Source organism: Dermacentor andersoni, chromosome 10 (assembly GCF_023375885.2).
Source record: "Dermacentor andersoni chromosome 10, qqDerAnde1_hic_scaffold, whole genome shotgun sequence".
Classification (NCBI taxonomy): Eukaryota; Metazoa; Arthropoda; class Arachnida; order Ixodida; family Ixodidae; genus Dermacentor; species Dermacentor andersoni.
The window spans coordinates 7,123,487-7,136,761 of record NC_092823.1 but is presented as its reverse complement, the minus strand read 5'-3'; the positions used below and the strand labels follow the sequence as shown (position 1 = coordinate 7,136,761).

The 13,275-nt window shown below is 46.4% G+C and overlaps 1 protein-coding gene across 4 annotated transcripts in view; it reads left to right on the top strand.

Moving 5' to 3' along the window:
- LOC126519689 (methylosome protein WDR77-like) overlaps nucleotides 1-13,275 on the top strand; it is a 262,463-nt gene that overhangs the window by 130,128 nt on the left and 119,060 nt on the right. The window lies entirely within an intron of this gene.

The window sequence follows — 13,275 nt, the reverse complement described above, 5'->3', positions numbered from 1 at the left end:
TACGGCTGATTTACCAGTACAGCCCGAATTATGCTATGCAGAGAATCTTCCCTGAAGGAGAGTGTATTATTCTTCCAGCTTCCTTGTGTCAGGAGCTTCTGTATGTTGCTCATGAGGGTCATTTGGGCATCACCAAAACAAACCTCACACTGAGAGTCCTCACAAGAAAAGAGAGGTTGAGGAACTTGTGAAAATCTGCTTTGTTTATCTGCAAGCAGATAAATCTGCCAAATCTTCTTTTGCTCCGCTTCAACCTGTGGAATGGCCCCTTCGACCATCGGAAGAATTGCCCATAGACCCACAGACATAATAGGTCCTTTATATCGTGCCCCACAGTATGCATGTTTTGCCTTTGTCATAGTTGACGACTATCATTCCAAGTGGCCTGAAGTTGCCTTGATGCCTTCACTCACCTACGAGGCTGTCATGCATTCTTTCATTTCTATATTCAGTGGAGAAGCGTTGGCTCACGCCATCACGTCTGACAGTGGATCATGTTTGTTTCTGCAGAGTTTCAGAACTTGAAAGAAAGAGGCATTAAGCATTTCCTGTCTTCTCTTTACTACCCACAGGGAAATGGCCTGATAGAAAGACTCAACCGTGCCCTCCAAGAATTCATACAGATTGCTATATTGAAACAATGAGACCTTAGCTTTGCAGTCTTACAATACTTGGCAATTTACCGGTTGACTTCACCTATTACTATAGGTGTTTCTCCAACTATGCTGCTCCATTGCTTCAACCGAGGGCTCAACTTCATGTCACAAACATGCCTCCAATCCATCCAGAATTTGCTTCTCCTAAGTTGCACCAGGAAGTGCAAAGAAAAGTGCTACAAAAACAGGAAAATGTCAAAATGTACTTAGACATTCATCACACAACAAAATATCCTCAGCTTTGTCCAGGAGATCTTGTCCAAGTATGCAACTCGCAAAAGTCTGGTCCAAAATACCTAGGTCTGTTCAAGATGAACTGCAAGATAGAATCCAATACTTTCTAGCTTGAAAACAGCAAGCGTTTGAATGCTTCCAAACTGGTGAAATATCTAGGACGTCAGGATTCTCTCCAAAATTTAGATGAAGGGAGTCATTCCAGTGACTATCTATTTCTTGATGATAGTTTTCCAAATTTTCTTTCAGTTCCTACTGGTACAAGGTCTCCTGCTGCACACACTTCATTTCAACCTCCTGTTTCAGCCACACAACTGGGTTCATTCTCAAGAACCTGCTGCTTTTCTGTCTGTCATACCGTCCCTAGACAGAGCTCTGGAATGAAGTCAGAACAGTGATACAGGGAATTCCAGGTTATCTACGAGTAATGATTCTTCTAGTCCTACTCCACAACCAGAATTACTTCTTGGTATGTCTACACGAAGTAGCCAACCCCAAGTACGGTTTAAGGATTGTCTCCCAAGTAGCCCTACTGCCTTGGTTGACTGTACACAGGTTCCTATTCTTCCTATATTCTACAGAGGTCTGAACCCTCCCATACGAATTTGGTTCTTTACACCAAAAATGTTTCTGCCATGACACTTAGGTCAGATAGTATCCTTTAAAAAGGGGGATTTCTATGAGCATTCCCGCAGCTTAAACATGCAATATGTACACTACCAAGTCAACTACGGTCAAGGACCGTCAACTTCAGCCCAGGCTCAGAGCGAATGAGCAGCACATCCTTGTTATCTAAGGCTGGTACATGGATGTTCGCATACCTTTCTTTTTAGGTGCAGTTATATGTATATTGTGTCAACGTGTATACAATGTGGTCTTTTGACCAAGCAAGCAAGGCTTGCTTCTTTGTTACCCCGAGAGGGGTACAAGCTTGTCCTATTTAAGATTGCATCCTTACATTATGTAAACAGTGTTTTGTGCAGTGTTTAGCGAGTTCGTTTCCTATACAGTTGCATTCATGCTCTCTCTCCTCAAAAAAAAAAAAAAAAAGGAAACCAAAGATATCTCATATCTAAAAACTTTTGCCTTGAACATGTCTGTAATATGTAGAAGTACCGTATTTACATTATTCTAATGCCTACCTTTTTTGAATAAAAAGTGCATTAAAATTTGCATGCATGTTCTACTCGTAATTCTACTCGTAATCAAAAACAAAACCAATTCTTACTAAAATAAAAAGCTGAATGCAATGTAGCTAGCCACAGTGCCATCGAACGGATGTTGCTTTTTTATGCATTGGTTTGGGGTCGCCATTTTCCAGTTTACTGTACAGATGGCATTTCTAATGAATTCGATGGAACTGAAGGGGACTCTGTGGTTGGTAGACAGCAAAAAGGAGGTTAGCAACTCCGTTAGCAACTAGCCACCAAGATTCAGCTGTGTGCGAGTCTGTGCACCTTTTTATGTTCCATGAAGTTGTTCCAACACGTTACCCGTTGAGTCAACTTTCGTTACTTGATGTGTGACGTAGAGTTATTTTTTTTATATTTGAGCAGTAATATAACTGCGTGTTACAATCGGGGCCGTGGTAAAACCATGCAAATACAGTACCTGCTGTAATGAAAAAAATACAGTTCCTGCTTTTCGTCTGTCAGACATTTGTGTGTCTTTCAGTACTCTGGCTGTTTAAGTGAGGTGAGATAGCTTCACTTTCTTTTAAGGGAGAGGTGATGTATACTGTATCCTCATTTTGAGTTTCTAGTATTTTCATCACTAGCGCCAAGCTGCACCCATCGTTGTAAGTGTACCCTACCATGTTTGCTTTCCCCTCTGCTGGAATAAACTCGGTCCTTTTTTGCTCCTCATTAAGGGAAGACCTTTATCTTCTGTGGTGCTCCGCACCCTGCCCGCTATGTCCGCTCACCTTTGGCCGGCGGTGTCCCAACACCACTGCACTAGATCACTACAGAATGCTACCTCAACAATTAAGGAAGTTTTCTTCTTCTCGACAAGAGATTGCTCTGCATGTGTCAGTGAAGGTTTACTCCAATTGATACTGCACGAGGCTGTGCAGACTTTACAGCTTGTAATATTGTGCTCATGTCGATTCTACAACATAAAAGAATAAAGCACATGCACCTGAAGAGCTCTGATTTGCTGACACTGCAGCTGTGCTACTCATCTAATACTATGACGTAATAGTTCTGCGGAAACCCGCAAGGTGGAGAGAAGTAATTAATAAAGGGAAAATCAGACATCCACCCGTGCGTAGCAATCGCTACAAAGGAAACCCATAGGGGTTCCTCAAAAAAAAAAGCCTCGCAGTTGAAGAAAAATTTGTCCTGGTCTGGGACTCGAACCCGTGACCACCGCCTTTCTGCGGCAGCCGCTCTACCATCTGAGCTAACCAGGCGGCTAGCAGGTGGCAGGGCGAAGTCGAATTTGTCAACAACTCTAAGCAAAGGCATGTCTGCGTCCACACGTGACGATTGTCAGCACATGCCGGCCCAAGCATCAGACCTCTACTCTGTTCTTGAGCCTCCTCCCCATCTCAAAGGCAGCTGCACGATGACTCTTTCCAAGGAATTCACTGGGCCAAACACAAGAGCTTTTGGCTTTCCTACAGCCCGTCACTCTGCTTGCTTGGACGTTCCTGCAAGCCGTCAGCTTTCCGTTCAGGAGCGCCTCACTCGTCACCATTGCCACTGTCATGAGCCTCCTCCCACTGTCTCGCATAAATTGCACTCTCACAGCCATGACAACTCCACAAGCGCAACCTTCGCAATGCATTCAGTGACCACCGCTACCCTGATGCTATCAGCGATCAAGATTTCACCGCAAGCAGTAGTAGGCGAGCCTTTCGATGTTCTGTGCTCACACAATCTGCGGATACATGGCTTGCCGAAGTTTTGCAGGAGCAGCTCTGCCATCTGGTTCTTTCAGCTCAAGAATCACTTCTTTGTCAACATGAGTGACCAACACTTGCGTTATCTTCATGCAAGTCCCAAGCTGCCAGACGGTCTACTTTTGGAGCTCCGACTTCTACACGCTCGGGCATCTACGAGAAACTGCTGCAGGTCATGATTTCGCAGTATGGTATCGCATTGCGTGAGAGATGTACCAGACACTACCAACGATGACATCATCTGCGCTCATTACGTGGTCTTTATTTACCATTACCATTTACCAATCGCGCTTTGCCCTAGGAGGAGGGCCCTGTAGTGGTCCGACTATGACCTTCAATGCAGGTGATGAAGAAGATGGGCTCACATGCAGGCAGTGTGAGAATAGAACACGCTAGTGCGCTCGACCCGAGCGACCGCACTGTCGGCCGCTCTGAATATTTCGCTGCACCATGGTTAGCCGGCCTAAATAAACCATGGCTACGGTGGCTATCTTTTCGCGCCGCCTCCCACAACGTCTTATTTTGTGAATTTGGGTTCAAGCAGGAGGCTGTGTTAGCATAACAACTTGCACTGTGACATCATTTCAGTTTGAGTCCACAGACTTTATTATCTGAATATTTTCAAATGAGCTTAGAAATAAATTTAGACTATAAAGTTTGCAGTTCATTTGCATATCACAAACAATTTATCATTACAGAAATCGTGTTGATAAACTGAACCGCCACATTTTTAAAAAATCTAGGGAAATCATGGGAAACTTTTGTCTGAGTTAGGGGAAAGCTGACTTCGGAGGTTGGCAGCAATGAAAACACTTAGTAGCCCAAGCTAGTAGGTAAATTGAGTCACCGCATGTATGAAAGAACGTGGATATGAAGTGCAAAGTGGGCAGTTTACAAAGAATACTAATTGCACTAAAAAGGACTTCTCTTTTTCCTCAAAAACTGAAAGCTCGCACACTTCTGCAAATGTTTTTTCCAAATGATACGTGATGAGACAGTACAGGACCTAATGTGCATAATATTGATCAAGCTAGTGTGTCACTGCTTTGCATTGTGCACAAAGCAGTAATTTTTTGTTTTCATTTTTCATTTTTCTTAATAGGTCCAGTTATAGAAATGTGCAGGAAGCAAGAGAATGGTTGGAAGTTTGTCTAAGCATGACAGAGGAGTGGGCCATCTCTTTTCAAAGGCAGACACTCTAAAAATGTGTCCACCCCTTCAGGATGTACATTGCCTCCAATCAATAATCGTCTTCTGTCTTGCTTACATTTCCTTTCTGGAAAACTCTGCACTCGTGACTTTCCTGTCAAAATCCTCGTGCCATTCATGACCTGTAAGTACTGGGCACACAATGTTAAAGAAACACATTATGGTTGCCATGCCTTGTTTTGTTCTTACAAGTGCATCTTGGAAATCGGCTCAAAATAGTTTTAGCAGGTGTTCTTTGGTTTGCGCGAGTGAAAGTGATTGTGAATGCCTTTCTAAAAATACAGGAGTCGTTGCTTACTTCCTGGGAAAGACATTATACACAGTGGTTTCTGGTCTTGCGGACCCGCACAGCAGTGGACATGCACCATCTTGGCAGGGTGTGCACATGGTTCCGAAATATTTAGCAGAAAATGACACAGCACCAACTCCGCACCTTTTGTTGTCACACTAGCTATGCCAAAGCGGCAGTCACTGTTGGTAGGAGGGAGTTAGGGGCAGCAATTTCAAATTAAAATTCCTGCTTAAAATGTGTGCTGTGAACCTAGTCCCCCCATTTTTTTTTGTTCTGTGAGCATGTGTTTGTTCAGCCATACCCAGGGTGTCTACCAGGAATTCTTAGGGACTTTGAATATTCTGGAAATACTCAGGGAAAACTCGGGGAATTTGTGCTTCCATCAGGGAAAATTAGCAGTCATTTTATTGAAAGCGGACGAAAGTCGTCCTAATGCTCGCTCGAGTAAAAGCGAGGAATCTTAACGAGTTGTCTTTGACACCATGTCGTCGGTTGGAGGAGCTGCCAGTGTACAGTCAGCGACCAATTTTCTGGACACCCAATTTTTGGGACATGCCTGATAATGTGAATGGCTTCGTGGCACCACCACGTACGTACCCCATAAAGTGAACATATAAAGCTGTCTGAGATTTCGGATGCAAAAACTCTTTGCTGTTCTATTTTCCGGATGTCTTCGCGCGACCACAGATCCGAAATGGCATTAATCAAAGCCAACACCACCATTTTTAATATCTCGCCGCCTCGAACTGGCGCTCTCATACGCAAGTCCGCTGGCAGCCATAGCCACCACTGCGGCAATGCGAGGCCTAGCTGCTTCGACGTTTGCTATTAAGATTCTTGCCATTAGGTGCTGTGTTTTTCATTGAAAGAATTCGCTGCTGTTGGCAATGGCGCCGAGTCCGCCTCTGTAATCCTCACAGTTGACTCCGAAGCTTGGGAAGCATGGTGCGTTGCATAATGCCGATTCACTAAAGGCAGCATTGCCTCAGCACTTCGTCTGTTATGCGTTGAAGCATACTTGAAGTATTGCAGTGGAGCTTAAGCGTGGGAAGGGGCAATTGTCGCGAGACACAGTACATATTGTTACGGGGATTTTGCGAGTATATAAAAACTATATTTACAATATATATACAGGATGAGTCTGAATAGTTAAGATGGCTGACCACCAACAACATGCAGCAGCCAGCGTCTCCGATCTTCTTCCTCTCCCTTCTCTCACCCTTCCATAACAGGACCTCCAGGTGGTTAAGCCCTGTCTCGGCGCATGGCAGGCGAAGAATTGCGAGCGAAGTATGGCTTAAGCCGCGAAACGTGCACGACATCTACAGGCGTCTGACTTGAAGATGGATCAAAGTGTAGTGGTGAAATCTCGTAATTGACGTTAACTTGACATACGACTTCATAAGACTGATAAGACAATAAAACAATAAGGCCCTGTGTAGCGAGAGAGAAGCTTCTGGGAGAGGCCAACCCGACTATATGGTGACCAGAGGAGCACCCAAGGACCTGGTGCGAACTTAACATCATGATGGCAGCGGTCGTAAAGCTCTTTCTGTATATCATGCGAGGCTAATAAACGAGATCGGGCGACTTGACGTGCCATGCTAGCGCGATCTACGACTTCACAAGCGTACTCAGTTGCTACACATAGCACCGAAGGGAGGATGGTGTCAAACGGCAGTGTGAGGTCGCGACCATACAAGAGATAAAAAGGTGAATATCCTGCGATGTCACGTCGGGACGAGTTATACACGAACGTCATGTAAGCCAGCGGGGCATCCTAGTCGCGGTGATCGTTGGAAACATACATCGACAGCATCTCTGTGATTGTTCGGTTGAGACGTTTGTGGGTGGTAGGCAGTGGACAGCTTGTGCTCAGTGGTGCAAGAGCGGAGGAGGTCATCCACAGCTCGAAACAAGAACAAGCGGCCGCGGTCTGTAAGTAACTGTCGAGGTGCATCGTGAAGGAAAAAATCAGCGACGTCAGTTGTGCAACTAGTCGGCAATGCCTTTGTTATCTCGTAGCGTGTCGTGTAATCAGTAGCGATGGCGATCCACTTGTTCCCTCTAGTCGTTGTCGAAAAATGGCCAAACAGGTCAAGGCCTACGTGAAAGAACGGTTCAGAGGGAACTTCAATGGGATGGAGTCGTTCAACAGGTGCCAGGGGAGGTTTCTTCTGGCGCTGACACAATTCGCAAGTTGCGACATAACGACGCACAGAGACCCGGTCAGAAGAACTGGTGTCGTATGCGGTTGTATGTATGCAGAACTTCAAGGTGTCCCGCTGTCGGTGCATCGTGAAGTTCAAGAACGACGGGTCGCAGATGAGAGCGGTAAACACGGAGCCAGCTCCGGGTCCCATGAGAATGGTGTGTTCTTCTTCAGAAGATCTGTCCAAGGCCGGGCAACGTCGGTGAAGTTTTTGACAAAACGGCGAAAGTAAGAACACAGGCCAATGAAGCAGCGCACGTCAGAGGCAGAACGTGGCACGGGGAAACTGCGTATGGCACGAACTTTTTCTGGATCTGGTTCGACACCGGATGCGTCAACGAAGTGTCCCAACACGGTGAACTGACGGCGCCCGAATTGACACTTTGTGCAGTTCAGTTGAAGGCCAGCTTTTCAGAAGACCACAAGAATTGTAGTGAGTCGGGTAAGGTGGCTGCCGAACATGGGAGAAAGAACAATAACGTCATCAGGGTAACAGAGACAGGTGGTCCATTTGTAACCTCGCAGAAGAGAGTCCATCATATGTTCAAATGTCGCAGGAGCATTGCATAGGCCAAAGGGCATGACTTTAAACTGATATAAGCCATCCAGCGTGATGAAGGCCATCTTCTCGCAGTCAATTTCATCAACTGAAATCTGCCAGTAGCCGGATCGAAGATCGATAGATGAGAAGTATTTAGCTCCATGCAAGCAGTCCAAGGCGTCATCGATGCGTGGTAGTGGGTAGACGTTTTTTCGCTTGATCTTGTTTAAGTGGCGATAATCGGCACAAAAACACCAAGTTCTATCTTTCTTTTTCACAAGGATGACAGGCGAAGTCCAAGGGCTGGCTGATGGCTGAATGACCCCTTTGCGGAGCATTTTGTCCACTTCTAATTGGATGACTTGAAGTTCAGCATGCAGTACACGATAGGGATGCCGATGAATGGGATTCATATCTCGAGTGTTTATACGGTGGTAAACAACAGATGTTTGGCCTAATGGCCTGTCGCCGAAATCAAAGATGTTACCATACGATTCAAGCAGGAGTCATATGTCCGTGGCCTGTGCAGAGGTGAGGTCAGGTGCAATCATTTTCGCGAAATCATCCGTTAAGTAACCAGAGCTGTCAGCTGCAATTGGCACTAATTAGCCACTCTCAGCATTCAGACTCGCAATGTCAAATTCGCAACCGCTAGAAACGCTGGCCAAGAACATGCCGGCCGGAAGCACTTGAGGGCACACACTGAAATTAAGAAGCTGTAGAATGACGTCGTTATTAGTAACCATGACCAACATATGCGGAACAGCAACGTTCCAGTTCAAAAGCACGTCGATGATGGGGTGAAGCACATATTCACCGTCAGGAACTTGTGGCTAAGCGGTCAAAGTAACGTAAGTAACTGCCTCGGGTGGCAAACGCCATCTTGAAGCAAGCACAAGCGCGGGGGGGCGGTACTCGGAGCATCGGCAAGTTGAGGCAGTGCTAACTGAAGAATGCCGGTCGCGCTGTCGATCAGAGCAGAATGAGTGGATAAAATGTCCAATCCAAAGATGACGTCATGAGGACAGTTGTCGATCACAGCAAAGAGAACAGAAGTAGGGCGGCCGGATATAATGAAGTGGGCAGCACACATTCCAAGAACAACACACCCGCCACGGTCGGCTACACGAAGCACTTAGGCAGCTGCTGGGGTGATGACCTTCTTTAAACGTCTACATAGGCTAGCACTCATCACAGATACGTGGGCTCTAGTGTCGACGAGTGCTTGGACAGCTACGCGATCTATTTTGACGTCGATTACACTTCTCCTTGTGGGCACAGACAGAGGATTTGCTGCAGTAGTCGGCAATGCAGCACCACCTCCGAGGGCTGCATTTCTTGGTTTTCCGAAAGGGTGTGGCGAAAAGCCCCAGGGGACGAAAGGCGACGTGGCTGCGGCAAACGGGAAGTTGGGCGACATGTTTGCGGTGAGCGAGACTGGTGTCCGCGCAGCGATGGTGAGCGACTGTACTACGTGTTCCTAGCAGAGTTGTCGGCGCTGTTAGACTCGGTGGTGGGTAAAACATTGCGAGCATTTCCATTAAAATGGCTCAGGTTGGTCGGCATGTGAGGTGTTGAGGGCCATGAGTTGCGACAGTATCTGGCAACATGACCAATGCGGCAACAGGTGAAGCATATCAGCTGGTCGCCCGTGGTTTTTGATTGCGATAACGTGGAGAGAAGCGTCTAGGTGGAGCGAAAATAGTAGAAGGGCATTCGTTAGCTCTGGCGTTGGCGACAGCACACACAGACTGTAAAGCAATGTTTTCAAGTTCCTGGCGAACGATGGCTTCTACAAGGGGAACTGAAAATGTGCTAGCATCAGGGCTATGCAAACAGGAAGGTGCGGGTGCCATTGCATCCAGTTCACGTATAACGATTCGCACCACGTCCTCTTATGGCAACACATGCTGCTTTGCGGGTTGATCTTCACATGTCGACATTGCGGCAGTAATGGGAAGTCTGGCAAATGGTTGCAAGACGCGTTGGCTTTTGGCCTGCTCGAATTGTCTGCACTCTTTAATGATTGCATCAACTGTAGAGCAGTTCTTGCACATGAGCAGATTAAACGCGTTGTCAGCAATGCCCTTAAGCATGTGCTCGACCTTCTCAGCTTCTGTCATGTCGTGATCGGCTTTACGACAAAGTGCCAGCATGGCCTGGATGTACGAGACAGGACTCCGGGGGCGATTCGGCATGGGAGGCCAGTTCCTGCTTTGCGGCAATTTTACGGCCGGCTGGCTTGCCAAAGAACTCTGTCAATTTCTCTTTGCATTGGTCCCAGCTGGTTAGCTCCTCTTTGTGGTTTTTGCACCACACCTTTGCCGTGCCTCTTAGGTAGAACAACAGGTTAGCTAGCATAAGCGTAGGGTCTCATCTGTTGATTCCACTCACGCGTTTGTACATGGCCACGCACTATTCAACATCGGTGCCATCGGTCTCGCAGAAAGTCCCAGGATCCTTGGGTTGCACAACGATAACCAAAGGTGACAGCGATGTAGCTGGCGACAGTGACGTTGGAGGCAGCAACGACATTGATCCCGCATGCTCACCATCATTCATAGTGTGGATGGTGATGCGACATCCACTGCAGAGCTCCATTTGCAGCCATGCTATGCCGCACCTCTCACCAATATGTTATGGGGATGTTGAAAGTATATAAAAACTATATTTACAATATATATACAGGATGAGTCGGAATAGTTAAGATGCCTGACCACCAACAACACGCAGCAGCCAGTGTCTCCGATCTTTTTCTTCCTCTCTCTTCTCTCATCCTTCCGTAACAGTATTCTCTAATCCGGCTTTTTCATGGCGCATGTGCCCTGCCCCTAGCAGATTAGTCACGAAAAGTTTTGGAAGGGTTGCGTGCATGGTATCGTGCCGGAAAGTCCCCAGAAAGAAAAATAAGTGCTTGGACGCACGTTGCTGTAAACACTCGTGCCGTGTACCACGGTGAAACACCACTGGTAGCTCGACGTCAGTGTGGTGCTGAAAACGTGCGTAGCATAAGACTGCAACTCCACTTTGGAACAGAAACCGGTCGGGGCCTTGTCCGAACTGCACCATTAACGTCGTAGTTGCCGAATTGCATTGACAGCTATCAAATTTAAGAAAAAACCTGTGTGTTACACTTGAGCGACACTTAAAAAAACATCACATTGCTGACAAAATCTTCTTGCAGCGTCGGCTCTCTCTTGCAGGTGATGACAGCACGTGCTTGACTTCATGTACTCGTTTAAGGCACGGTAACACTGGGTCAATACGAGACCAAGAAGATGCTGATGCCAACGATTGACTGATTATTGTGCATCGCTGAAACCCATTTGTTAGACCAGGCCAACAACGACACCACCGCCAAGCGCGAGTTGTCATACTGCAATGGGCTTTCTTGTTGGTGGCACCGGCAGATTCAGTGTGCCGACCATCGTTCGACCGAATCCTGCGCGATTGGTCATCGAATCGACAATGCGATAGCGAAAGTTTCTTTGCTTGTATGTATAACTAATTACACTCAATCTGAGTCACACACGCCTACCAAGTTTAAATGAACGAGCCTCAACGCTCTTAAGCCGTGCATGTGAAGTTTGAGCCAATGTTGATCCTGTTCAGAGAAGCATGGCAACGTCGAGCCCCGCTATAAGTATACCGGTGGACCTGAACTGAAATATGAGCAGTTAGGAAGATGGGAACTGCTTTTATTTTCAGTTCAAGCTTTATCCATTTGAAAGCAACTGCACTTCACTTCCTGCATCACAGACACAATAAGTGGCAAGTGGTGAAACATCGCTGTACCAACATCTGTACGTCACCATGCCCATAGGCTGCTGGTTGCATTTGCTATGTAAATGGGTGGGTCTGTAAGTGTTGTCACGCTGACACATTTCTGAATCTCAGAGATGCACTCTGCATCAAACTGGAAACAAGAGACTGTGCATTCTGTAAACAGCAGCATGAACAGCCTCGCTCAGTTATACCAACAGTGTCAGTGATGGCATCTGTGTTTTCACGAGGGGACAACACGTCTTATAATTGAGCGCTTATGCAAGCACAGTTTTCTCTAATAATGCTTTATGGCAGGCGCAAATTGTAAGCATGAATGGGTTAAAGAAAACCGATAATCAGTAATAAATTACCTGCCCGTAATATATATATATATTTGGATCACAGTTGCCATTGTTTAACTGCTTCGGCTGCTCATATTGACTCGTCTTAAGGTGGAACAACATGGTGCATATGCACAGATGTGTATGTTTTGCTATGTTTTGACATTATTTCATATCATCGATGCACCCTTTCTCCAATATTTGATGCTAACAACAATCTGTGGCTGTCGGTGTCAGTGCAAACAAGTGTACGCTTTGCTAAACTTCGACGACTTTTTGAATATGTGAACTGTCCAAATAATGTGTAAAAAGAATACAAAAAGCGAGCTCCAAGGGCAGAAATTAGCAACAACAAACTTCAAGGCATCCGTATCGGCAAACGGAACTCAGCATGGCTTTACCGGCCGCACTGTTTGCACAACAGTGCACTCAGGCCTACTCATCCAGTGGTCGGTGAGTGCTACATGGCCTCCAGGAACAACATGCTGCCCCAAAGAAGCCATTAATAATGATTTGCAATCCAGAAAATGCACAACTGACGCACACTCAGCATGAGCGCAGGCATAAAAATCAACCGGCGAAAGCCCGGCACCCTTTCAAAACGTTTTCAGCGGCGTGCAACAGAGGGCAGCACAGGAAAATGAAAAAGGCGGATTATACACGCATGCACCCGCCATCTCCTGTCCCAGTACAAGTCCCAATATGCCTAATAAGTGTACTGGCAGGCCTTCAGAGCTTTTTCGAATGTGTCTGTGACGATTTGAGTCCTAAAGGGCAGTAAAAGACATGCATTCATTTTTCCGGACTGCCCGTTTTTTTTTTGAAGTTTTAGCGGCCCCTAGGGAGGCCGAAAAATGGGGCACTTACTGTACAACTGATCAAGAGGATGCTTCAAATGGTCCGTTGGGTGAACGCACAGCAGAACGGGGACCAGAACAGAAAGCACCGTCGCATTGAGGAATGATTGGTAAATGAACTGTGCTGCCTCTTCTTTGAAGGAGCTTGAGCTCAAAAAAGGAAAGTGCTGGCTGACACCGAGGTGCAGGTGACTTTCATCCATGCCAAAATAAGCTCTTTAAAGCAGTGAAATGCAACACTGAGGCATTGTATGTGGGCTGAG